This window comes from Pleurodeles waltl, chromosome 5 (assembly GCF_031143425.1).
Source record: "Pleurodeles waltl isolate 20211129_DDA chromosome 5, aPleWal1.hap1.20221129, whole genome shotgun sequence".
NCBI classification, from domain to species: Eukaryota; Metazoa; Chordata; class Amphibia; order Caudata; family Salamandridae; genus Pleurodeles; species Pleurodeles waltl.
This window is the reverse complement of record NC_090444.1, coordinates 828,520,865-828,544,898: the sequence shown is the minus strand read 5'-3', so window position 1 is coordinate 828,544,898 and position 24,034 is coordinate 828,520,865. Positions and strand designations below refer to the sequence as shown.

Sequence of the window (24,034 nt, the reverse complement as noted above, 5' to 3'; positions counted from 1 at the left end):
ATATGGTGACAAAATACATACTTCTGTAAACATAAATAGCCTATCTATTGACTTCAAACAATATTTGAGGGGTAGAATACAAAACTAGGAGCCTTCTCAACTGTGCTCAAGCTGAATCAGAATAAGACCGAGTTTCTGATCTGAAATAATCATTACGCATGTTACTTATACTAAGGCTGGACTATAATTTTGCCATATATTCACATGCATCCCTGCAAGTAGGGCTAAGCTTTCCTCATTGCTTATGTGTGTTTGACTTCTGACATATTAAACTAATTAAACTTAAATGGATTTATTTCCAAGCGCTCTGTATACTTGGTGCAGACAGAATCATTGTCAAAGCACTGCGGCATAATTCACCTTACATTCTAAGGAAGAAACATAAACTCTGGTAAACACAAACATCTCAACAATATTAATGATTTCCTCCTTAAAAACTAAACAGTAAAACAGGACCTTTACTTTATCCTGCTCATTTACAGGTTTTGCTCCTAATTTGTAGAATAACATCCCTTTCGAAATGAAACTTGACTCCTTTTTTGCTTCCTTCGACGCCGAACTAAAATTTCGCTTACCTCTAACCTGCCTTAACACAGCCCGATCTTCTACAGCATGTAACATGGAACATGTTTACTAGGATTCTGAATGTATATTTAAGCGAAAGTGCCCTCTAATCAGTGACTCCCTGATGGCACATTGTGCTATTTAAATATGTCACATAATCATCCTATAACCTGTTGTTAAGTAATATTGTCTTCCTTTACTTTTACAGTCCTTTAGCGAAGTATGAGGAGCAACATAAGGAATGGGAATCTCGCTAATGCTTTTGAGCACTAAAGTGGACGGTATTCAAGGCCTGTCTAGCTTACATAGACATGTGAAAGCCCAGTTTTACTTTGGGTAACTGGAAGGGGACAAAACCAAAGCTGTGGTACAAATAGAGTGTCAGCACTTTGGACTACTCTTTTTAATGCTGTTCCCCTCATTAAATAAGCACGAAATTAAATAGTTACAGATATTGTATTGTGGGAAATTATAAAACCACACAGAGCCTACAAGAACAAACAGCATTGACAAAGCCAGTAGTTCTGACATTGGCCACCAGCCTTTTTGGGTTTCCTAATGCTTGTTTTGTCATGGTTTTTACCAAAGTTTATTGGTGGGGACCCTGATGATCCCTCGCCATTCTAAAAAACAGAAATTGACGAAAAATAAAGTACTCTTTTGGCCTCAAAAAACACACATTGGGGATGTTTTTCTCCAAGAACATTGATATGTAATTACTTCCTGATTGTCGTGTGTTCCCTGTGTGCATCAAAGGTGGAACAGAAGTTGCCATTTATTTCATGCTGTAATTGATAAGTGTGAACATTAACCATGCTGTAACATCAACAAAAAGAGTTGGAAAAATGCATACTTTTCGATAGTAATCCCAGGCACTTAAATTAAATCCTGTTTGTCTGGACGTGCACTTTGAGAAAGGGCAGAACACCATCACTCACAATGAAGGCAGCCAGTGGATGAAGTGGGCTAACTCACTGCCCCATTCTATTTACTGTGGTGATTGGAAGAAAAATGCAAAGGACACCGTAACAGACCAATGAACGAAGAGGGCCAGCTAAAAGCCCCTGGAAGCAAGCATCATAGAGCTATCAGTTTTAGAAAAATCAAACGGTCATGGCTAATGTCAGAGCTAAAATGGAAATAAGGGATGAAATATGATATATCCCAAGTACAGGTAACACAATTGTGTTTTTTAAAAGTGGGCCATAGCTAGAATTTCACATAGGTAGAACTTGTAAATCCAAGGAACTCATTTATTATTACCATATTGGATAAATCGTCACAGAAATAAGTGGTAAATGTGCCATTCCCAGTAACTCCTTCTTCTTCCTTGAAACAACTTTGGAAGGGAAGATAGATAAATCACAATTACAGAATCTTGTTCCAGATGAGACAAAGATGAGTACTAGAACTAGAAATTGAGTTCCTAGATATTATACCTTTTTTTTCTCGAGAAAAGCGAATGCAAAGGTTGTTAATCAGTGAAAAGGGGATAGAAGTATAAGATGAAAAAGAAGCAGCAATTTATGTTCCCAGTGTCAAGTGTGACTACAAGCTCCCCTTCATGTGGTGAATTCTGATTGAAAAGGGAAGAGTTTTTTATGGTTTACTTTGGTCACTGTTATTGTAGCAGGATGCTGGGGGAGTTGTGGCCAAAGAGGCACCCCCTAAGATAGCTCACAAGGCAGATATTGCCCCACCTGTACTCTATTTGGCCAGACGTTCAAGGCACACACTTCTAGTGAGGTCCATGGAAGCCTTTTTTTCAACCAAAACCTAGACCCTAATAAAGCTTTTCTTGTCAATGCATGGTCCCTGCATAAACATGCAATATGCAAACATGACCTTTTGTGTGATGAGAGACCAGACGTTCTTTTTATCACTGAAACCGGACTGTCACCCTCCTCCTAACCTATCTTGGAAACAGCTATTCCCATAGGCTACAAGAGTCAGAATCTAGACCGCGCCAATGGTAGAGGTGGCGGCATTGCTGTTGTTTTAAAACAAATGTACTCATGCTCCACCTTTCTGGTTGACGATTTACCAAAGGCATAAGCCCTTGGTTTCTGACTGACACTGAATGCGCAACATTTGGCCAGTAGTTTTCTGATCTAAAGACCCCCTGATCCCACAGGCCCCTTCTTCAGTTATCTTAATGAAGCAGTGGTACAGGTCTTGCTATTTTTCTCACACTGTCTCATACTAGGTGACTTTAATATCCATTGGGACTGACCCTTGGATAAAGACACACTTAGGCCCTCATTACAGGTCTGCCGGTCCTAGGACCGCCAGACTCACGGTGTCGGTCTGACCACCACCAGAGCGGTGGTCCCACTGCTTTGGTGGCAGTCAGACCACCACATTATGACCATGGCAAAAGCGCCACGGTCGGACCGCCGACACCTCTAGTTTCCCTCCACAGGATGGGCAGGCGGCACGGGGGGTCCTAATCCGCCAGGGCAGCTCTCTATGCAGCGCCACCCTGGGGATTACGAGTCCCCTCTCTGCCAGCTTTTGCATGGCAGTCCCACCACCATGTAAAAGCTGGCGGAGACGTGTGCGAGGGGCCCTTGTCTTCCTTAGCAGACAGTGAAAAGTGCAATGATGTCATTGTTGTGGGCTGTTTCCTGCTGGGCCAGCAGGAAACTCGTAATAGGGACCACAGGAAGGTCACCACACTGGCTGTGACCTGACTGCAGGAGTTTGGCGGGCGGCCTTTTCCGCCTGCCAAACTCGTAACGAGGGGCTTAGTTGGAAAGACATTATGGCCCCTCCTGGCCTTTTGCAAATGGTCGCCAACCCATCACAACTAGGTGGACACACTATTGACCTAGTGTTTAGCACTCTAGAAGGCACTGCACCAAACTTTCTTGGTCCTCTTGATTTATGTGCACAGGTGTTTGAAATATGGATACGTTCCTCAGTGAAACATTTAGACCCCCTCCCAGATGCTTGACTGGTCGTACCAAGCTCTCATGCCCCTGGTTTAACTAAACTCTGAGGCAGGAGAAAAAATAAACATGCAAAAAGGCAGAAAGAGCTTGGCGCAAAAATTACAGCTTGGCGGACAAAGCTAAATACAAGTCGGCATAAAAACCTACACCAGTGTAATCCGTTCCACTGAAAGACATTTTTTGAGGGAATGATTGATATGGCAGAAAGTAAGCCAAAAGACATTTTTAAGGTAGTCAAAAATGTTTTAGACCTGATGGCTTGCCACCACAGTAAGCCTTCCTCGGTTAAATGGTGTGAACAACCGGCAAGATTTTTTTTTTTTTTTTTAACTAGCAGCATTTTAGAAATTCAAAAAAGTTTAACCACAATAGGTCATCCAGTCATTGATCTCCTATCCCCAGTTACTGTCGTTTGCGTACTTTCCTTCTTTGACCCGATCTCCATGGATGATTTAAGAGCTGCAATTTTAAACCTTAAGTCAGGCTCCCCCTCAGATCCCTGTCCCTCCTTTTACCTTAGCACAAGGAGTAGACATCCTAAATCCAGCCCTAAACTCCCTACTAAACAAGTCTCTGCATCCTTCTAACTGGGAACAGGCCAAAATTCTGCCTCTCTTGAAAAAAATCCAATGTAGACCCCAACATTTCAGTGAATGAACTCCCACTTAGCAAACCCTGGTTGTCTTCATAGGGTAGCTAGTACCTCAGGCTCTCAAAGTAGAGTTGACTGCATAATAGTGTCCTTCCACCCCAGGTTTGCTGTAACTTCTTGCCAGAGTTTCATTACCACCCTTGTGGAATCAGACAAGTCAGCCACTTTTCCTCTGCCATATAGTGCATCCAGGTACCCCGTCTTTCAATTATATACCTGTCCATCTGGAGTGCTGGCTGTGTCTGAGGCAGGAACGCCAAGTCATTAACTGTGCTCAACTGTGCCACCCATCAATATTTCTTTATATCAGGCAGAGCTATGCCTTCATCGTACCAGCCTCTTGGAAGTTTGGGAAGTGCACTTTTTGCCTCCACAACACAGCAACGTTCGGGCCTCCTCCTCAACCACCTTCAACCACCTTAAAGTAAGTGAAGCTCCACGCCGCCAAGGGATTTAATTTGAGAGCAAAAATCATCAGGGCCAGGGTATACCCTGCCTTGTACCTTGTTGGAGTTTAAACACTTGGGAATACACCCCATTTACCTTGGCCCTAGCTTGTGGGCCACTGTAGAGTAGGCAACTACTGCATGAACTGGGAGCCGAAGCTCGGTTTGGCCAATACAGAGAAGATGTAGACTCATTCTGCTGTCGATTCCGTTTGGCATTCAGTGACAGCACCAGGGCCCTTTCCTGCAAGTTTGCTCTCTGACCTAGTACCCCATAGAGATTTGTAACGGAGTAACCCTCCCCTCCAAACTCTAAATTGGGCCCTACATCTGGTGCTCTGGTTGGGCATAAATCCCATCTGATCCCAGTGGAGCAGTGAGTGGATTGCTTTATTGATCAGTGTCTCCAGTACTTTGGTCAGTATTTTGACCTCAGCATTTAATAATATCAGTCAATAGGAGACCGAGTCTTTGTGGGATTCCCCTCTGCATGTATGATCACTGTGTTGGCAAGCCATTGATCTCATAGTAGATATCCCTGCCACATACTCTCCTTGTACATCAATAAAAGGTGCTGGGCAAGCTTAGTTGCCATCATTTTGTAGAGCTCAAGTGGGGGTCCGTTTCGGATGCAAGTCCTTCCTGGAGTTCAGCTCCCTCATCGCTGCCACCAGCTCGCTCTCTTCATTGTCAGTGTTTAAGTACTCCAGATCATCATCATCTGATAGCCTTGGAAGGTGTGTCCTTGATAAGAGCATAAGCATCATCGGCAGTCTTAGACACCACTGAGGAATATATTTGAGCATAGTATGCCGCAAACTCCCCTGTTATATGATATCTTTCCCTGACTAATTCCCTTGTCTCTGTTTTGATCTCCAGGACACAGTTCCTTGACTGATCCCACTTATCAAACCAATCCAGATGCTTCACAGTTTTATTCCATACTTCCTAAAGACAGTGACCTGTGGCACAGTGTAACGCTCGAGTGGCTTCAGTAGCCAGGTGATTTTTCCAGCGCATCTGCTCTGAAGCATCTCTTGCTTTCAGTCTCATCTCTGTCATGAGGAGGCGCTTCTGCTCAAGCTTATCCCCCCCTCAGTCTCATCAAGTTTGGCCCTTCGGTACCTCTTGATTCCTGAGATAGGGGAAAGCATTGGTGGATGTTTTGGACACCATCAGACTCTCTCTGGGTGAAGGACAGATGGCGGACAACCAGCCAGGCTGCTACTACTAGATCTGTCTGCAGCATTCAACACCATCTCACATCCAGTTCTAGTCCAAAGACCAGCTGAGATTGATGTCTGCGGAAAAGCCATGGTTTGGCTAAAAAACTTTTTGAGGGACAGGACCCTTACGGTACAGTTAGACCTCTTCAACTCTTCATCTATGGTCCTTGACAGAGGGGTACCGCAGCATTCTTCTCTGAGCCCAACCCTTTTCAGTATTTGTGTGTGTCCCCCATCTCAAGTGAAAAGATCTTGCAGGTCTGCAGTAATTTCATACGCGAACGACACACAACTTAATATAACCATGGGAAAACATCCTAAAACTACCAAGATCAGCTTCAGGGAATGTATGGAAAAATACCCCTCTGATTGTTGCCCATTTTCCTTTAATTGAACACAGGAAAGACTCAAATCCTTCTCTTGGGACTACCCCCTCTGCCCCTTTGGTCTTAAGACTGGTGGCCTCTGGAACGGGACCAGCCCCTACTCCCAAAAAGGTAGTTAGAAATTTGGGCATAGTGATAGATGTTTCCCTATCTTTGAAAGAACAGGTAAATTCCATCTTTGGGTCCTGCTTTGGACCTATATGCCTTCTCTGGAGAGCCTCGTCAGTCCAGAAAATCCAGCACTCAGGCACGTATTGTAAAGCGTCTAGATTATGGAAATGCCATTTTGGCTGCTTCAGATGAAGCTGTTTTAGCCAAACCTCAGGTGGCACAAAACACAGCTGCATACCTGATTGTGCAATTTTCAATTTCTGCTCCCATCAGAGCCCACACCTAAATCTTTGCATTGACATCCAATAAAAAAGCGTTCCGATTTCAAACTCCTCTGCCTAGTACACAAGTCTCCTTTTATAAATGGTCCACTTTATCTGCCGAATAAGTTGCAGTTTTATACACCTATGCTTAACCTCCGATCCAGTGACCAATCATTACTTCACCCTCGCCTCAAACATACTTTCAGGTACGAGGGCAGATCATTTTCATACTTGGCCCCACATAACTGGAACAAGCTACGCTTGAACATACAATTCTGCCCTGATGTAGCTTGATTTAAGACATTTCTTAAAACCTGGCTCTTCTAACTTACTTTGGTAATTGCTGTTCTATTTTAGAGTGCATCAGCGCTGAGAGACCCTCTCTGGGGTGATTTGCTTGTGCTTTACAAATGTAAATATTAATAATAATAGTATTATTGACCACCACTTTTTATGCTTCCAATGCAGTTTGCACCAAGTCTACTGAGGTTAGGTTGTCTTTAAAGTAGTGATCTGCACTTTCAAGGAGGCCCTTCCATATCAGGCATTGCTCCAAATACCTTGGGTTTTTCTGCTGGACTGCCCCACCAGTGCCTGGATTCAAGTTGAACATTGTCCACACTGGGGAGTGATTAGGAATACCTCTGGCCAAGTGTTGAACATCAGTTGGTGTCATGTAAGAGGGTAGTCGATGCCAGAGAGCCTCCCATGCATGCATGAGTGAAATGTGTATTGTTCTGTGTAAGACAGATATGAACCATCCCCAAGGCAGCCAGAAAACTAAAAAACATTCCTACCTGGTTCTGCGGCCACTGGTGACACTCCTCGCTGACCAACAAGTTAAACTTACCACCTATGAACAAGACTCCGTCCTGCAGCTGCAGGAGCAGGGAACCCAAGCCAGGCAATGTGGAGGCATGCTGTCTTGCCACTGAGCAAATATTGAATGGCAAGCCCTCCCACTATCCTGACAGTGCCACAATTCGCCCATGTGAGTCTGGTCATGTTCATTGGACAACCAAGGGGAGGAACTTCCTCATTAGGACCCCTACTTCTCTGGGGCCGAGGTACAGGATGTGTGTGCCACCATAACCCCACCTGTCAAATCGCTCTATATGTGCTGCCCATCATATGTGTTTCCTGCAGCAGTTCAATGTCAGGAGTGTGATGCTTAAAATATTGCAGCATCAATTCTCTTTGAATCATGTCTCTGAGACCGTTAACATTCCTGGACATTATCTTCAAGGAGCTCCCCCCTCCGCCGTTGTAGATTTGTAGTGAGATAGCTCAAGGGGCCTGCGAGCCTCATATCCAGCACCTCAGGCCAGGAGGCTAGTTTGGGTAGGTTCAGAAGACATATTTCCCTAACATGAATCAGCAGTTCTTTAACACAGTGTATAACCAAATCAACAAGAAAGCTTCCCCAACAGATCCCCTTCACCCCCTATGGCAGGCTAAAAACTTCCCACCCCTACCAACACTGCAGAGCACCTTTTGTCCCAACTATAGTGCATAACAACAGGGTCCAGTGGCCAACCGGACAAAAAGCATCCGGTCTCTGCTCCTTTGTCTTACTGTAATCCATTGTCCATCAGGAGGAAAAGTCTCAAGCAAGTCCCCAGCGATCCAGGTGTGCTCTCAATCTCTTATGTCCCCACATCACCTGTCATCTATGTGGGTCCCACTCAAATGATGGCAGTGCAAGGTTTCAACCAGGTGTGACGGTCCAGCCCCCTGGCCTCTGCAGGCGATGGTTGCTCATTGTTTTCAGTCTCTTCTGTAGTATTCCGAGTCACCCCTGACACTGTATTTTGTTGCATCTGGGGGGCATCTCTGCGCCCCTTGCCCCCGCTGACCTTCATCCTCAAACCATTTCCAGGCCTCCTCTGGGGCCCCCAAGTGCCAAGTCTTGCCCTCTGCCACCACTCTCAGCTTTGTCGGAAACATAATGGAATATTACTGGTCTCACTGTTGCAATATTGATTTCACTTCATCCTAATTGTGACAGAGCTTCTGAACTTTGAGGGTAAAGTCAGGGAAGATACTGATGGCAGCATTTTCATATTGAATGGTCAGCCCTTGGTGGGCAGCCTGTAAGATAACTTCTCGCTATCTGTGGTTAAAGATGCTGACAATAATGGTACATGATGGGTGCCTGGCCTCGATCAATCGAGAAAAATTTTGAGAGACCCTTTGGCTGCCCAAGTAACATAGGAATTGCTTGGCTGCTTATCCTCTACACCAGTGGTTCCCAACCTATGGTCCTGGTAGCCCTGCGGGCCCGGGACTGCTTAGAAATGTAAATAATAACCGATTTGGTCCCCTGCTTTCAATAATGACTCGGTGAGGGGTCTCCAGATTCCAGTAATGATTCAGTGGGGGTCCCCGGCTCCCAATAATGATAAATTGGGGGCCCACAGAATTTAAAAGGTTGGGAACCACTGCTCTATACCACTGTTTGATCTAAACCTATTTCGAGGACACAACTTCCTCCAGCTCCATATAGCAGGAAAAAAATGGTTGTAGGATACCTTTATGCACAAAATGTCCCTTAAACGCAGAATAATTTATTCAATAAACGCCTCTTCATTCCAGTGAATCAATGTGGAGATTAAAATTACAGGAATCTAAACCCTTGAATCTAACACCTTATTTAGTCCACATTATAGCAAACTATTTTAATTGATTGTTTTCTTCATGACAGCCCTGATCGTCCCACCTTCTCCTGTATTATGATCTATATTTCTTGGAGTTTTCAACTTCTATTGAGAAAAAGAGAAAGACCCTTGCACATCCCTTTTCAGTTCCTTTCTGACAGCTACTTACTACAACATTACACAGTTCCTGTTTCTGATACGCAATTCTTAATTTGTAATTGAATAAATGCCAGTACCCATAACTGTGCTCTGAACACCGGTGTCGGTGGAATTAAATGTTGCGCGCAGAATACCAAATCTGCGTAGTCTTGAATCCACCTCATGCATCTTTAATCCACAAAAGACCCTCCCTCTCCCTGTGTCTCACTGTAACAGACTCCTGCTTTGTCTCTTCATGACGGCTTTCCATCTTTCTCTTCTTCAGTCTCTTTGCTTTGTTTGTTTTTCTGTCTCTTGCAGAAATATAAGCGCAGGTTCCCACAAATAAGTGCTGGTGGCCCGACTGGGAACAACGGCTCAAATTAAACCAGTATTTTTAATGCAATGAGTCTTGTGTTTCCTCAAGTTTAGCGCTGTAAACTCCTAACCTGACTTTCCTTGTCACATAAACTGAAAAGTAAAACATACACACAATAGGAAACAGAAGTTCGCTCGCAGTGAAATGTATCGGCAAAAGTTTATACATTTTTTATAAAGCGCGTAGCTACCCTAGGGCATCCCAGCGCTAACGGTACAGAAAGATCCAGAAAACATGAAAAGACAAACTAATGACTAAAAAGGATAGTTTTCAATTTTTTCCTAAAAAAAGATTCAGAGGGTTCATGGCGAAGCTCAGGAGGTAAGGCATTCCAAAGATGGGCAGCCTTGATAGTGAAGGAGTTTCCACCCCATGATCTGTGGACGTGGTGTATATGAATCTGCCGGGCTAAAGAAGATCTAAGATGTCTTCGAGGAGCGTAAATAGAAATATGTTTCATAAGAAAAAAGGTCCTTTGTTGTGTAAGGCTCTGTGAGTGATGCACATGGATTTAAAATGTATGCGATGTTTGATCGGCAGCCAGTGGAGAGCCACCAGGGCCGGCTTTGCAGATAAATATCTAGGGCAGTTCATAAGGAGCCTAGCTCCTAGCTCCAAAGTGCAGTTATCCATGTAACTGGCAAAAGTGCAAATATCCATGTAAACCGGGTCAATGTCATGCAAAGTGCTTGACTACTGCCCAGCGAGATTGCGCTGCCTATGAATTAAAAAGAAAAAGTAGTCCAGAAAACATGTAGCCTTGTATGTTTTCAGTAGTTGGCCGGTGCGCTCGAGGCGGGCTAAACACCAGAAAAAGCATGATGTATGCTTGCCTTTCACTAATTAAATGAAGCGAATTTTAACAGGCAAGCCCACAAACCAATCAGACTGATGGGCATGCCGTGGAGGTGTTTAAAAGCCCACAGAGATTAAACCAGAGACAGAGCGCTTTGTGCTCAACCCTAAAAGTGACTCTACTGTGAGCTTCATTTTCATAAAGGAACACCATGTGCAAATCTCGAACCCTCTTCAAATAGAATTAGACAACCTTTCCGTTCTTTCTAAATCCTGTCCATAAAGCATCCTCACTCATGCTAAACCAGACAGAAATGGTAAAACATCTTGCCTTCAAGCACATTCACAACAAGCCTCGTGAAAGTCAAAAGGTTTAACTTTAATTTTCCGCTTTCGTGCAAACACAAATGCAAAATGTGCATAGGCTACCTTTGCAGTGTCTTCAATGAGCCTGACTATTTTCGCACCTCCTATGTCTGTGTTGTATAGTTAATTTTCCAAGCTCTTAGTTTAAGGTTGGCGTATTATGTTTATCCAGGGCAGTTGGGTCGAGCTTTCCATTCTCCGTTTTGCAATTTAATTTTCAGTCTAGCTTTTTGTAATGCTGGCTGAACTTGTGCGCTCTTATGAGCAGAATGGTAATGGCTTTTTAAGACAATCTTTCTGAGTAATTGAATTTTGTTTCGGCTCAGATGTGTGAAATGCCTGCTTTTTTCAGGATAATGCACAGGGTTTTTTCCTGCTTTCGCAGTGAACAGCCTTTCACTGTTCAGTGGTTTCTGCAGAAGCTAGTGCCACAGTTATGGCACGGAGATAAAGGAGAGTGAAGTCATTTGTTGCCTGTAAAACTTCTTGATGAAGGCGGGGAGCAACCTGGAAGCAGTAAATTGGGTGATGTGTTACAGTACACAGCAGTGATGGCTAAATAATTGAGGTTGATGTGAAACAAATTCAGATAACTAATTTTCCTTGTATTTTGTTGCGGCAAAGTCCTACTTAATTTTTTATTACAAAAAAGCATGTTAATGATGGTTGACTGGGCATAGTTTATGCACGTATGAGCAACTGATGGTTATTAAAACTGTCATTTTGTATTATTCTCGGTTTAAGAGCAAGTAAGAATGTACTTTGCCTTTTGCCCGCAAGGGAATCCGAGATGGTCTCCAACATTTCCTTTTCCTATTTGGTATATATTTGTTCACCAAGTGCTAGTTACTTTAAAAAAAATGAAAATGAAATATCCATCCCAAAGGACAGAAAAGCGAGAAATTATTGACAGTGCAGTAGCTCTTCTCTTTCTAGACTTTATTTTTACTGCCTGTGTACTTTGTGTTTGGTACAAAGCCACGTAACAATAATTCTGTCACAAACCCATCGAGAGGGAAGTGGGAGTAGTGCTACACTTGAGGACGAATGTTCCATAATTTATCGATGTCATGTAAATAGTATGCATATATAACAAGTATTGAGACCGTCGCTTTGTTTTCTGTCCAAACGTTTAGCAAGCTGATGTGCGGTTTATGGCAGTGTATTGTTGATGTGCCCCTCATAACATTAATAAACATGCCCCACAATTAACTCCTCATTCATGGCGATTGTTGGGACCCCCTCATTAAACTGTATTAATATTTTCCTCTACAATGTCCTTAAAACTAAGCACGTTTGAAAATAACGTTTCCCCATCACTAGTACGAACAGCTTTGAGATATTGAAAGCTCATTTGCCTAATGTCACAAGAAAGATACATTTTAAGCATGCGTTGGACGTTTCGAAATGTTGCACGTGCACTGGCATATTTCTTATTGTGGTTTCACCCAGTGTTGGGTGTTAAGCAAAATATTGAACCCAGTTGTGCTAGACTGATGACCTGCTTGCAGGATAGTTTGATTTCTCATTGATTAAGTTATACATGGTGGATAAAATAAATGTTTGATAGTTCTTTTGATATTTTTAATAGCTCTTCATCGAGTTTATGTACACAACGTAAACATATCATTAGGCAACCAACAGTAAAGATTAGAGGGTTGCCAGAAATGAGATGAGACTCCTTTAAAGCTGACCAAAAATGCATGAGATATTAAGTGAAAAGTTACATTCTTAATCAGTCATAACTTCCTCCCTCCGGACCACCGTACCCCTGCTCTTTCTGCCATTGAGGATGTGGAAGTAAAATGTGATATGTAGCGGTCTTTAATATGACAGCGTCACACCTAACAGACCAGCATCAGATTAAATGTCTTTCGGGAACTGAGTAATAAAGCCAACACATAGGAAAAGGGGGACCAGCCCTCCACCCAAACAGATGGTGAAAATACTCATGTTGTATGCACTGAACATCTATGGCAGTGTTGTGAAAGTTACAACTTTGGTGTAACTCAACATGGTGTACTTTGCCACTCAAGGGTGACAGGGTTGAACTCAATTCAGTGCACCGGTGTTGAATGAGAAAGACAGGTTATTGTAGCCCTCAAAACACTATTTAATGTGTAAGTGATATAAATGTATTGCTCTTGGGTTACTAACAATTCTCTAAAGGGATCGGGCACCGTGGAAACTGAAGCAAACCTTATTTCGTTATTCACAATATCAAGCACACAGTACGGAGAAGAACGAATACTTCTAAGTAAAAGTATTTATTACTACAGGAACAATCTGTTTCTCAGTACATCTAAAACAACTACACAGAATACAGGGAGTGCAGAATTATTAGGCAAGTTGTATTTTTGAGGATTAATTTTATTATTGAACAACAACCATGTTCTCAATGAACCCAAAAAACTCATTAATATCAAAGCTGAATATTTTTGGAAGTAGTTTTTAGTTTGTTTTTACGTTTAGCTATGTTAGGGGGATATCTGTGTGTGCAGGTGACTATTACTGTGCATAATTATTAGGCAACTTAACAAAAAAAAATATATACCCATTTCAATTATTTATTATTACCAGTGAAACCAATATAACATCTCAACATTCACAAATATACATTTCTGACATTCAAAAACAAAACAAAAACAAATCAGTGACCAATATATCCACCTTTCTTTGCAAGGACACTCAAAAGCCTGCCATCCATGGATTCTGTCAGTGTTTTGATCTGTTCACCATCAACACTGCGTGCAGCAGCAACCACAGCCTCCCAGACACTGTTCAGAGAGGTGTACTGTTTTCCCTCCTTGTAAATCTCACATTTGATGATGGACCACAGGTTCTCAATGGGGTTCAGATCAGGTGAACAAGGAGGCCATGTCATTAGATTTCCTTCTTTTATACCCTTTCTTGCCAGCCACGCTGTGGAGTACTTGGACGCGTGTGATGGAGCATTTTCCTGCATGAAAACCATGTTTTTCTTGAAGGATGCAGACTTCTTCCTGTACCACTGCTTGAAGAAGGTGTCTTCCAGGAACTGGCAGTAGGACTGGGAGTTGAGCTTGACTCCATCCTCAACCCGAAAAGGCCCCACAAGCTCATCTTTGATGATACCAGCCCAAACCAGTACTCCACCTCCACCTTGCTGGCGTCTGAGTCGGACTGGAGCTCTCTGCCCTTTACCAATCCAGCCACGGGCCCATCCATCTGGCCCATCAAGACTCACTCTCATTTCATCAGTCCATAAAACCTTAGAAAAATCAGTCTTGAGATATGTCTTGGCCCAGTCTTGACGTTTCAGCTTGTGTGTCTTGTTCAGTGGTGGTCGTCTTTCAGCCTTTCTTACCTTGGCCATGTCTCTGAGTATTGCACACCTTGTGCTTTTGGGCACTCCAGTGATGTTGCAGCTCTGAAATATGGCCAAACTGGTGGCAAGTGGCATCGTGGCAGCTGCACGCTTGACTTTTCTCAGTTCATGGGCAGTTATTTTGCGCCTTGGTTTTTCCACACGCTTCTTGCGACCCTGTTGACTATTTTGAATGAAACGCTTGATTGTTCGATGATCACGCTTCAGAAGCTTTGCAATTTTAAGAGTGCTGCATCCCTCTGCAAGATATCTCACAATTTTTGACTTTTCTGAGCCTGTCAAGTCCTTCTTTTGACCCATTTTGCCAAAGGAAAGGAAGTTGCCTAATAATTATGCACACCTGATATAGGGTGTTGATGTCATTAGACCACACCCCTTCTCATTACAGAGATGCACATCACCTAATATGCTTAATTGGTAGTAGGCTTTCGAGCCTATACAGCTTGGAGTAAGACAACATGCATAAAGAGGATGATGTGGTCAAAATACTCATTTGCCTAATAATTCTGCACTCCCTGTATTATAAAAACAACAAGTTGGAACATTATGAATAACGTATGAAATGAACGTTTCTAGCATTGTTTAAAATGTCATTTAAAAGGTCATCTAGAACCTAACACCCTAACATCTACTTCTATGTGCTATATTGTGAGAGCATGGAAGACAGAGCCACCTACACTGAAAAGTTTCTTAGGGAGAGAAGATGCACTGCTTACCTTGTTGACAGCAAAGGCTGTCTTTATCAGCGGAGGCATGAGCGGAGTGTTCTTCACGAAGGGTAAACACACTACGATAGCAGTCAACCAGTCTTCATTTGGGACTCAATGTTATTGGCTTCATGCGAAATGAGGCATCCACTTAGTGTGAAGTGTGCCAGCAGTAGGTGAGACCGTCATTGCCAGGATCTCTGGTGATAATCTTGGTGAAAGACCACTTTCCCCAAGTGGTGGTCCTTATATAATAAACTTTATATGGGATCTAAATGTCTGACATAAATTATGTGCATCAAAGTATGGGTTGTAGACATTTCCGTATGAACATGTAAGGGAAAAGGACATCAATTCAGTCTACATTATCTTGGTTAAATATCGATATGTGTTTTCACTCCGACTTGACATGGTAGAAAATAGGCATTTGATGCAGACAAATGTCACTTTGTTGGTTGTATCTGTGTCATTGGAGGGGCTTGATGATTTCACAGTAATTATAAAGATAAGTTCAAGCAGCATCATTACCTAACAGCAGTCATGACAATGATTCTACATAAATCGGGGAAGATGACGACCTCCATTAGCCTAGATGGAGTCAAGGTCTACATAGGATGAAGTCAGACCTTAGGGACTTAAAGTCATCCCCACCAGTATGTCTGAAAGATGTCATGGGTGCATGTCTAACAAACATGAATTTATCTAATGTATAGGGAAAACCATGCTCTCATATTATCGGGAAAAATCTACACTTAACCAAGCTAGACATAAAAAATGTAAAACATTCAGTTTCACATTTAAAGCACATACAACTAATACATTACAAAAATGGTATGCATAGTTGTGCTGTTCAAAGATTTTCAAGCCTTGCATGGTTTCAACAAAATGATATACATTGCAGTTTTTCTAGAATGTTGTATATAAGTGTTGGCGAATGAAACATTCCAGTGATAATATGAATAGGCTATATAAAAAATATGCGATAAAAATAAAAGACTGAAAATGAAAACGATTCTAAAAAGGAATATAGTTTATTCCAGCCTTCATAGTATCCTGCTTGAATGCTTATCGGTTGTTGACTTAATTATTGACTTCAATCATTGGCAAAGGATATGTTGATGTCATCAGGTGCACATGCAGCATACGTGGAGTTTTTATGAAAACCATACCGATAATGTTCTTGTTTCATGATCTGTTTGTTCGATAGACCAGCAACTGGATGCTCCTTTCGGCACTTGATGGTAGTTGTGGTTCCTCTCTAGGGTGCTCAAAGGCTAATAGCGAATCAAGCCATTCATGAAGAGCTGTGTCTAGAAAGGAACACTGTTAATATTGATCTGTCATAGGTAGCATCCTGTAGAAGGGACGTATGCATTGCCTGACCTTGTTTCTTGTGCTTATGTAGTGATTGCATAATCATTTCCAGAACAAGATAAGCCATGCAAGGCTGTTCAAGATGTAAGTCCAAGATGATGTCAATTGCACAGTTTGTACACTAGACCACAGGTTTTACTTGTGTAGCATTTATCTTGTGAGATGTGTGCATCCAGTTCTTGCGAAGTTCAGATAACCAAGCATGCCCTAGGTAGCCAGCTAGAGTTTCTCTGCAGCTTTGTTCAGCTGCATACATGTGCTCCATACTTTTGATTTCTTCGTCGGAACAGGAAAAAAGATGATGGTACTACAGCCAGTTATAACTGGAAATCTTCCAGGGTGGAGAACAAAAATGGAAAAATGATAGAATCAGTCCATATATTTCTTTAAATCCAGTCACCAGATCAGATCCAATATTCTTAAAAAGATGCACACAACCGTTGTTATAGATGAATTAAATATTGTTTGCACAATATCTTTCACCCCACAGCAGGTAACATTTGTGAAAAATAAATGATAGCCGTTATTCAGAAGTACATGATATAAGGGAATACAGGTAAGGTGGGGGGACAGAAATAACACAACTTAACCCTGGCATCAAAGCGCTGCATTTTACACGCAATTATATGGTGTCACATATGAGGGAGTGTCTAAGGAGATTTGCCATACTGAGATACGCAGGGTTGTCTTCCTTTTCGTTTAAACAGATATATGAAAAAATTATTTTTCATGAATGGAACAATTGAGAATTGTGAATGGTCTCATACTGACCACCTGATTTATATTTTTGACAATTATCAAAAAATAATAGGTTGTTATGGGTAAAGAAATAATGCCATGTTTTTACCAGGTAATAGGTGGTGTGCATCTTCAGTTTGTTCTGTACTTAATCGGGTGTATGTAGATTCCTTTTTAACCATCATTTTCTTCATAGGTGTTACATTATATAGTTCGAACAGGGTTGTTCTCATTAAGAAGTCGTCAAGGCATAAAACATGATCTATGTGTGTGTGTGTAATGCCTAATTTAATTATAAGACTGATCTTAACTGAGCCTGCTCGTGTGCTAATCAGTTCAGTTCTCATTTCAGGAGGTCTAGGGGTGAAGACAAAATGTGATTTAGTGTGTGCACACTTTTAAAAGTAAACGTGTGCTTGCCATTATTGATAACTTCAAAAACTGTTGGCATGTTCTCCTGATCTATTTGCCTCATCTGTTCTGCAGTTTCTTTTTCTGAATGTTCATTTAATTTGTTTTAGCTAGCATATACGTCTGTAGCAAGGAAGCATTTATTTCATTCAGGATATGGTCCCAGAAGAAAATCAGAAAAAGCAATGTTTTCCTTCGTGAAGAAGTGTTCTTTCACCACTGAGAAACTAGAGTATTCTAGCTATCATGGGCATAACTTGCCTATAGTATATGTGGTAATCACTAGAGGTGTTTGTGTATTGTACCATGGATCATGATGATTACATTTGGGTTCAGGAGTGTTAAAAAGGAAACACTGTGTGCAGGTATCGGAATCATAAAGCCATAAGTTAAAAAAACCTTCAACAGGAATCTAGGTTGAATTATAGGTTCCATTCTGTATCCTATTGTTTATGTCTGATTCAGACATGTTCATTTGAAATTGCCAATCATTAAACACAGTTAAATTGACTTTTGAAATAGAAGGTTTCTTTACATTTTTATTGTCCGAATCCCAGTCAGGTGGTCTGCTAGGTAGTTTTGTTTAGAAAGATTATTTCTTTAGGTATTATGCATGCTCGAAATAAGGCTTGTTTGCCTTGGATCTGCCAACGTTTTGTCCCCCATAAGCTTTTCTCATCAACATTTACTTTACAGTACTCATATCCTTGAATAGCCAGGTTTTGACTAAATGCGGTGGAGTATATTAGCTTGTTAGAAGTGATTAGATTTGTGGAAGCTGCTGTAACTTTTTATGTAAAATAGAATTCAGATGGAGGTGATCTATCAGCACCCTGGTAATAAGGAAATTTCCTTAAGAAATTAGAATATCTATCAGGGGGCAGAGCCTCACAATGTTCCCACTGTGTGTAATTATATATTTCTCTGGCGTAAATAGCTCTATGTATGAAATAATGTGCATAATGATCATATTACATTTCTTTGTGTTTTGCTGAGTTCAAATAAGGATCTTTATTATTCAAAGCAATATATATGCCTGTAAATCACACATCATTCTTTTTACAGTCTTAGTAGGCCCCATAATCTGATGTGGAACCATTCCCCATGCTATCCCCTCAGGCACAGGATAAGCTGTAATAGCAGCAGGAAGTCCTCTTCGGACTCTGTGGGGTGAGAAGTGTGGTTGCATTTCATGACCCACAGGCAGTGCAGTTGTCCTTGAGGGGCTGTTATGTCCATTCAGTAGCAATAGGACAACAAGTATCGTTGACCACCACATGATGAGAAGAAAAGTTCCCAAAATTATCCAGGCATAGGACCATAGAGGAAATACTTGTCATGAAACCACTAGCAATCATGGAGCAGTCTGTTGTGGCAGGTGACTGAAGAAGGGGTTAAAAAATCTCCATAGAGATATTCAGAGTCATATTCACTATTGTTGGTCACTTGAGTATCTCAAAAGGGTACCAGTTCAAATGACAGAGCCTCGGGTGTAATTTCATTGAAAACCATGAAATTGCATGGGACAGTAGCCGCTGTCATTTTGTTTTAAAACTCTTTTTACTGTGCATTTTTTCATGTTACATTGCACAACACAATATGTAAATTAGTTGTTCTGTTCAGTTGAAAAGTGGAGGGGCAATAAAAGATGCCTTTAAATCTTGTTCTTATGCAACATTTGCTCTGTGTTCACAGACAGAGGTTAGACATCATTTTTTCTTACAATTAATTTTCCTTCTGACTGCAGAGTTCCAGGACTTTGTAACCTGCTGCTTAGAATGTAAAATAAAAGGATATAGGATATCAGGTTTTTTATAACACACAACATTTAAATGACTAAGTCAGCTGTGTAAACATTTCAAAATATAATTCAGTAGTTGTGAAAGCCCCTTTTTATATTTGTGTGATGAAAAAATATTTTAATAGGATGAAAACAAATCAGAATACTTTACAAGTTGATGTGCAAAGGATATCTTTTCCCAATTGTCACAGTATAGTTTTATCAGTTAAGCTGCAAGTTAGTGGAAAGGTTTTTGAACATTTCTTGGAAAGTTACTGCGTGAAGATGACAATATGTTACTACATCTTGGGTTAGTAATATATATTTATTACAATTGAGTGTTTAAACAAACTGAGAAACACTCCTGCACTGCTGGCAATGTTGTTGGTAAACTAAAAGAAGTCTTATGTGAGCTAGACCTCATGGGTATGTGGGCTAGATTCTTGTGATAATCAAACAAAAGAGGTTTTTTTGTACTGCAGAAATTATGAGCTCACATATTTGAAGATGCAGTCATATGTGAGAATTAAGAAAAAGGTCACTCTGTACACTATTTGCCTAGGATCACACAATTTGAGACCCCTTTACGGGTCAAGTACATTACAGTTAGGTCGAGTAGATTATTTATGTTACTCGACCTGCAGGTCTAATAAAAAGATTTTATGATTTTTCAAGCCCTGCTTTTCTATCTTGTCCTACCGCCGTACATACATATCACCTCTAAAATAGACAAATTTAAGGACATGAGGGCTGTATGAGAGTTCATCAAGTAATTCGAGTTCCTTATGTGAATATGAGAAATGTAGACACATTAACACAAATCAAAAAATTTTTTTTTACAACAGTGCTAAAACAAGCCTTCACCTCTCCACGTGAGTCAGAGTTAACTGTGCAGTATGTATCTCTTTGTGACAGCATGTCTGGATGTGAAAGAATGGGCGATGTTACCCATACTAAATTATGGTCTCCAGGCTTTTCTTCAAAGCATCAGGCAGCTTTCGCATGCTCCGGTGCATGGGTGGTCTGCATCAATTATTTTGGTTTGTAACTCTGACAGGAGAACGCACCGTGCAGCAGCTATATGGGTACTGTTAGAGTACTTATGGTGTAGTGCTCTACTCTCAGCCTGTGCCCACACAGTCATGGAGAGCACCCAGCCAGCAAGGCTGGGGGGGAGGGGTTAGGTGATTTCCACTTGAGTGTGATCTGATGCTTGGCCAGGAGAATAGTTAGGTCTATAAACTGTGCTGTTGCCCTGTTTCACTTGGTGGGGCCTAACATGCCCAGCAGGCAGATTCCCCGGGCATGCAGTAGTGTTATGTACCCTGTGCATTTAATCAGGTGGGTTGTAATCACTTCTCAGTATTGTGAGAACATTTGATACATCCAGAGCATGTGGAAGAGAGTCTGTGTTTAGTGTGCAACAGCTGGGGCAGGCAATGTCAGTACGATGGAAGAAGCAATTGATTTTATCGGGAGTGATGTAAGCCCTATGCAGCACATAACACTGTATAGGCTGAAAGCGGGCATTGCAGGGCACGAATGCAGGGTATACCAGAATGAGCAGCCACTTTGTGTCAGTGTGGGGGTCGACCTAGCTTAGTATCCCAATACTAACACAATTTGGTTAGGAAAGCAGCAATGTGAGAGCATAAGGAAGTAGTTAGCCATTGTATCAAGTGGCAGCCCTCCCCCAGCACAAGTACATATTGAATCATTAAGTGCATGTCTGGTTCTTTCTATGAGTTGCCCCAGTGCATCCAAAATGACCAAATGATGGAGGTGTACTGTAGGAACTGCCCTAAAGGAAGACCAGCATCTGCCATAAGCTTCTCCTTGGAAAGGAGTGCACAGTTGTGGTACAGGTATCCCAATATGTATATCCCCGCTTCATACCAGTAACCCACTTCTAGCCTGAGGTATCACAGCACCCCATGGCATACCCAAAAGCAGCAAGGCTGGTGCATAAAGCTTTGCCGATCTTGTGAGGAAGAGACTGCTTTTGAAGCAGCAGTATGCTACTCGTATCATTTGGCAGAAGTTAACAAAGTAGAATATTTTTCCAAACTTATTAGGAGCTATAATGCAGCTCTACACCAGGACATGGATTTGAGTCAGATTGGCCGAGGATATAAAAACTGCCAAAATTGCTACGGAATTAGGGCTTAAGCAGGGCTGTGTGTTGGTGCCAATCTTGTTTAATTTATACGCAGCTGATTTGGGCCAGGCTCTGGCAGGCTGATATCTAGCCACCCCAAAGATAGGAGACCAGAAAATTGCCCTCATGCAATATGTGAACAACCTCATTTTATTAGACCACACAAGGATCGGTCTTCGGAGAGCCTTGATTGCATCAAACAACTACAACCAAATAAAATATTTAATTGCTAACCAAAGTAATGATTTTTAGCCACTGTCGTGAATCCTATCTTGTTTTAATGGGAAGCAGGAGTTAGCTTAGCCCTCTGGCTTGTAGACTCGTGCCCTGTCACCCAGTGACTTTTACTATACCTAGTTTGCTCTGTTTTAGCACAATTATTTAATTAAATCTATCTAAGATGGCTGCATTGTTTCTAGTTAGGCCAATGTTTTAGTTTCACGTTATCAGTGCCACAGCGCTAAGGCATCACTATCAAGCGACAAAGATAAACAAACTGTGGGTATTCACATTAGGTACTTTCCCTCTTCACGCCTTCAAGGGAGTTGTTTACATAAATCGCCATTGCAAGCCTGTCTTGTTATCTATTGTTTGGGAACAGACCTACGTCAGGGGTCCGAGCAGATCTGTATAAATTTACCTCACATAGACAGATAGTCAGAGGGATTCCTACCAGTCTTTGTGTCCCTACAGAGTCTGAGCTAGAGACCTCATTCCAAGGTAACGAGGGTTGGGGGGCTCTTCTCATGGACGTGGCATTGGCAGATTAGGTTTAACACACCTAGCTCTCTTTAGGTTAGAGATTCGGTTCATCATACTAGGGTATTAGGACATATTTCGCATCTCATGTCATTATATGTTATTGCAACATGGTAGGGGTCTTTGTGTTAATGCCTGTTATGTTCACAATTCTGTTTCTTGCATTATTAATTATCCTTATCATTGCAGCCCATGCAACTTATCGTAGATTGCAGTTTTGTTAATAAAACCTATTGAAAACTTTACTGCGTTTCCTTCATTGCCTATGTCTGATTGAGACATGTTCATGTGAGAAAGGGGTAAACTCCGTTTAATCACGACACTCCCTGAGATGTCGCACTCTTGAGTCCATGCGTAAAGGCTGCCACAAATCACCTTTGACTGTTTGGGTGTTAGGTGAGGTACTGCTTGTGAGCCGGGAGGGTTGGGATAACAGTTGCGACTTATTGTAGGACTGGCATAGTCCCCTACAATCATAAGTACTGTCATCCTTAAACCAGCAGTCTTGTCTAGGGCAAGAGTCAAACTGTGACACAGTGCCACCAACAGTGGTATTTAGGTACTAAATTATGGATACCCTGACTATCATTGTCTCACATACAACAGGTGCCCTGAGTACCATTATACGGAGACGTCTGTGGTCTTGGGGAAGATCCTCCTCAGCTGAACAGGGCGCACCTAATTAGGCTGTAGGTTGTTAGAGCTTGAACCATTAAAAGTACTTTTTTCCCTCACTTGGTATTCTATCTCCTTACCCAGTACACAATATGGCTAGCGCCATAGACATTCCTGAGAATGCTAGGCAAGCATTAACATTACACCTAGTAGCGCATAGCTTAACAGACAAGGGCGGGGATGTTACATTCATAGTAGAAGCTAGTGAAGCTTACCAAACAGAAACATTCTACTCTTGGGTCACCTTTCTAGAGGAAGACCAAAGATCATTCACATTCCACACATATAGAATTGCAAACGTACCTCAACGGTACCGAGCATACCAGTATCTTGAAATCCCGATTACTTATCAAGAACATCAGAACTGGTTTAATGGCTTCCTACCACAAGAAATACAACCCACGAGATTAGGTCCCTTAGGTAATGAAGGACCAACAGGCCTATGTTTGCCACATACACACCTCACCCAGGTATGCAAAATAATGCAGGCAGCTGATCTGCAAAATATATACATTGAAGTAGTAACACTATATAGACGACTTGTTCAGTTCATAATGCGAACTCTGAACACTACACCAGTGCGTCTAGCACAACCAGCACCTGCTGGATACCAATTGGTTACTACTGGGATAAATCCACAAACAGTATACTCTATCACAGGTAAGGTACCCACAGAACGAGAGAACATCCTGTTCTGGATAGCCCAGAAGACAAATAAGCTGGAAGCTGTGTTTCCCCATACGGAACCACAGGATAAACATAGAATTCTCACAATGTGCTTGCCATCCTGGAGTGTTCCCTTGGTGGATGACTGCGCCACATAGGGTACAGCTTTGCTGCAATTTATACTACCACACATGGTACCCCGACACTTGACAATTTACCGGAAGTGTTGAAACAAATTCAGAATAAGCACGGGACTGCTCCAGCCCTAGATTTGGGGATTAAATTAATGCATAACTTCGCAGTCTCCTCAATCATGCTCAGTAATATTAAAGCGGAGGCAGTAGCACTGGCTATACGCCAGCGTCTCCAAGAGATTCCACATTTGGACCAGGAGGAACAGCTACCGAAAATTATCTGCGACACCTATTCCAGTATAGGATGGGTTAGTTTGGGAGCCAAGCC

General features: G+C 41.9%; 1 protein-coding gene across 22 annotated transcripts in view; it reads left to right on the top strand.

Moving 5' to 3' along the window:
• The window catches only part of EPB41L2 (erythrocyte membrane protein band 4.1 like 2), a 1,020,488-nt gene that overhangs the window by 409,852 nt on the left and 586,602 nt on the right, over window positions 1-24,034 (top strand). The gene's annotated exons all lie outside the window — the stretch shown is intronic.